Source organism: Poecilia reticulata, linkage group LG17 (genome assembly GCF_000633615.1).
Source record: "Poecilia reticulata strain Guanapo linkage group LG17, Guppy_female_1.0+MT, whole genome shotgun sequence".
Classification (NCBI taxonomy): domain Eukaryota; kingdom Metazoa; phylum Chordata; class Actinopteri; order Cyprinodontiformes; family Poeciliidae; genus Poecilia; species Poecilia reticulata.
This window is the reverse complement of record NC_024347.1, coordinates 30,003,086-30,007,403: the sequence shown is the minus strand read 5'-3', so window position 1 is coordinate 30,007,403 and position 4,318 is coordinate 30,003,086. Positions and strand designations below refer to the sequence as shown.

Genomic DNA, 4,318 nt, shown 5'->3' with positions numbered 1-4,318 from the left:
CATGTGAGTGTGTGTATGTGTATGATTTATCCATCCATCCATCCATCCATCCATCCATCCTCCGTTTATCCGGGGTCAGGTTGTGGGGTTAGCAGCCTAAGTAAGGAGGCTCAGAGTTTGCTCTCCCCAGCCACTTGTTCCAGCTCCTCTGGGGGAACCCATGGTGTTCCCCGACCAGCTGAGAAACATCGTCAGTGTGTCCTGGGTCTTCCCCGAGGCCTCCTCCTGGTGGGACGTACCCGGAACACCTCACCAGGGAGGCGTCCAGGAGGCATCCTGACCAGATGCCTGAGCCACTTCAACTGGCTCCTCTCGACATGAAGGAGCAGCAGCTCTACTCTGTGTCCCTCCTGGATATCTGTCCTTCTCACCCCATCTCTATGGGCGAGCCCAGACACCTTACAAGGAAAACTAATTTCGGCCGCTTGTATCCGTGACCTCGTTCTTTCGGACATGATCCAACGCTCGTGACCATAGATGAGGGTAGGAACGTAGATCAACCGCTAAATCAAGAGCTTTGCTTTTTGGCTCAGCTCTCTCTTCACCACGACAGATTGGTACAGATCGGTACAGCACCGATCTGTACTGTGCTTCACTGCAGACGCTGCACCAATCCGCCTGTCGATCTCCTGCTCCATTTTTCCCTTATTGGTGAACAAGATCTTGAGATACTTGAACCCCTCCACTTGGGGCAGGACTTCCTCCCCAACCCAGAGGAGGCACTCTATACTTTTCTGGCTCATTTATTTATGCATTTATTTCTATAGCTATGAATTTTTATTTTATTTATTGAAACGATAAAAGAAAGAACCTTGAACACGTTGATCAACAGGTTTTGCATGTCATTCAACACACTCTCTCTCTTGGTTTTCTCATCCAGAGTGTCAGACACACACACAAATAATACACATGCCCAATAAAGTATAGGTGGTAAAGTTGGTTAGATAACTAGTGTTGGGTAACTTTGAAGAAGGCTAACATGTGGATTCGTGACCATAACGCTGTCACAGCACTCATGATTGACACACAAACACATTTGAGATACAAAATAAAGATAATACTTATATGTAAGAGTTTTTGCTGTGTAAAATAATATTATTCAGGGGTGACACTTAGGTCCCAGTGTGTTTGGTTCACAAAAAAATGTTTTCCTGAGAGTCACAGTTGGTAAGAAAGAAAGATTCCCATTAAATCATTTTGGTCATTTTGGAAGAAGGTTCTGGGTTCGATTCCCGGCCCCGGTCTTTCTGCATGGAGTTTGCATGTTCTCCCTGTGCATGGTGGGTTTTCTCCGGGTACTCCGGTTTNATGTCATCAATGACATGTGATGTCATTGATGGAAGCTTGTGATGTCATCAATGACGCGATGTCATTGATGAAAGCTTGTGATGTCATCAATGACGCGATGTCATTGATGACAGCTTGTGATGTCATCAATGGCATGTGATGTCATTGACGAACGCTTGTGATGTCATCAATTACATGTGATGTCATTGATGACAATCACAGGCGGTTACTTCAAAAGTCCTTGAATAACGGACCACTTAGCTTAGCGCGTCATTGCTACCATGGCACGTAGAGCAAGACGCAGACGACGCTCGTCGTCGGCCTCCTCCTCTGACGACGACAACCCTCAGAGGCGTAGGAGGGGTCGCAAGAATCGTAAAGTCCGCGGCCGGACGAGGCGTCAAAACGTCTCTGCCGGACGTAGACGAGGGAGGCATGTCTGCCGTCACTAGTCGCTCTCGTTAAACATGTAGCAAGCACGTAAAAGCACCAAAAAAAAAGGATAAAAAAATAAGAAACGTCATGAAACACAGATAATGTCATAATGTCGGGTCCGGCAGGAATATGATGTAACCGTCGACATCACAGGCTGTTGCTTTAAAAGTTCCTCAGTGAAATTCTGATACAGAAATACTCCATTGATCCAAAGGGAAATTGTTGGTGTAACTCAGGCATCGCTGCCATTGTGCTGGAGACGACGCAGAAACGGGAGGCGCCGCGCATCTGTCCCTAAGCGTAGGACGTCTACCTGCACCACTGAACATTTCAACCCAAGATTTAAAACATTTTCCTTTAACAAGGAGCGAGGAAAAACTGTTTCAAAAAACCCAAACAACCAGAGAAACAATATATTCTTAAATACATCGCAGTCAGGAGACAGAGCCCCGAGCAAACAAAACGTGGTTTTATTAGAAACAATACAGCAACTGTGAACCTCATAACATTCCAGGAAAGATAACGACTCCGTGGATTTACTGCACCACCAGGGACAGAGGAACTGCTCTGGAAGACGTTTTACTCATAATCATATGGTAATCTTAACATTTTTCACTACAAAACAAATATCAACCAATATTATATCAACCAATAAGGCCTACAGGGTCGGTTTGAGGCTACAGATTGGATTGTTGTTCGCCAGCCATCAGTGCGCATGAGTGACAACTTTTTTTCATCGCGGATGCAACGTATGCGTCTCTGCACAGCTAGCTTAGCTTAGCTAGCATCACGTCCACAGCGCTTACCTTTCTTTAAGCTTTCCTTCCAAGTGACGCTAAAAGTTGGACGAAGTCCCACCGTCTGTGAAAGCGAAGCGCTGCTTATTTTACATGTCGCCATATCTTATGATTTATGCAGCTATTATCGATCAGACAGACAGCTCCTCCCGCTCAGAGGAAACCACTGCGCATGTCTGGAGCTCCGCGTGCGAGTAAAGGTGGAGCCGATGGGTGACAGCAGACACGTAAGTCACGTTATTGCTGGGATTTTACGGCGCCATCTTAAGTCCCTGAACTTCACATTTTAACGGACAAAAAGCTCAACGCGACTTGGATGTAACGAGTAACGCGACAGTTTTCYAAAAATGTAGTGAAGTAGAAAGTACAGATACTTACTGTAAAATGTAGTGGAGTAAAAGTAGAAAGTATCCATCATTAAATCTACTTAAGTAAAGTACAGATACACGAAAACTGTACTAAAGTTCCCACCACTTCGTATTAGCTTCGTTGTGTTGATGCATTTTGACCCGCTTCAATTTTCCGCCTCAACAATCAAACGTCCCCATTCACTCAGTGCGTCATGGTTCCACATCGCTTAGGATTTGTTGCTGCGCGTTTGCGCAGGTGAAGGAAAGAGGAGACCAGCTGCACAGGCAGGCTGCGAGATGAGATGCAGGTGATCGGTATCGGCAACAAGAGACAATGATCACCGATCATCGATCACGCACTTTTTCACGAAAATCGGCCCGATTATGATCGGTGGCCGATCGATCGGCACAGCTCTACACATAACCAATAGCTGTATATRAATTTTAATCTTTAAACAGGCAAAGCCTGAAACATTTTGGGGAAAATGTTAAATATGCAGTAGAAACGTCCTCTAATATGGAACAAATYGCTGAAAGTTCCTCTGAATCTAAACACCCACCTGGTCAGAGCTGCTTCTGACTTTTACTAACTGAACCCTGACCAGTACATTTGTCAATGTTTCATAATTAGTGCGATGTTTTTAATGATTCAATGCTCTTCTGGCTGCCTGGCTGTTGAATCCTCACCTCCCTGTTCTTTATTAGCTTCACCTACTTTCTTACATCGCTTACATTTGCCTCATATTTAGTCACTTCACATGTAAACACAGAGGCTGTTGCGCCGCCAGCAGACGTTGCCATGGCGACGAGCGAGCAGCTGTTGTCCTGACAGCTTTTCAGGAACCGGAGGGGCGTTTCAGTTGCTCTGCTTTCATCGTGTCTTTGWGCGGAACATGCTGCCATCTAGATGAGCTGGATGTCAGCGAGCACAGAGACAAAGTCAGACACAAAGGCTGAGGAGGACTTCTTTAGTTTGAAATCATTTCTGACTGACGGTCCGGAGGACGTCGGCTCAGGAGACAGACTTCAGGAATTATTTTAAGGAGGAATTGTTAAGGAACATTAACAGTTCCTTAACAACATGTACATTACAACTGTTACATTTCCTTGTTGTTGTTTTTTTTTGTGTGCTATTTTTCAAGTTCCATAATGCGAATCCACAGTGGTGGGGACTGGAGTCACATGACTTGGACTCGAGTCACATGACTTGGACTTGAGTCGTTAAAATCACGACTTGAGACTTGACTTGAAAAAATGCTCAAAGACTCGGACTTGACTTTGACTTTTCATGCCACTGACTTGGGACTTGACTCGACTTGAAGCTGTTTACTTGAACAGACTTGATATTTTTTACTCAAAGTCTTAAAATGTAAAACACATTATTTATAAAGTGGCGTCATTAATTAATTTCACTCATTCCGTATCAACATGCGCAGACCGTCCCTCTGT

General features: G+C 44.9%; 1 protein-coding gene and 1 long non-coding RNA gene across 3 annotated transcripts in view; one reads left to right on the top strand and one right to left on the bottom strand.

Annotated features, from left to right (window-relative positions):
* The window catches only part of LOC103480044 (uncharacterized), a 14,229-nt gene extending 10,146 nt beyond the window's left edge, over positions 1–4,083 (bottom strand). The window contains exon 1 of the long non-coding RNA XR_536037.2: positions 3,430–4,083. This is a non-coding gene — a long non-coding RNA (uncharacterized LOC103480044). The remainder of the gene's footprint in view (positions 1–3,429) is intronic.
* The window catches only part of myo10 (myosin X), a 101,227-nt gene that overhangs the window by 60,875 nt on the left and 36,034 nt on the right, over positions 1–4,318 (top strand). The gene's annotated exons all lie outside the window — the stretch shown is intronic.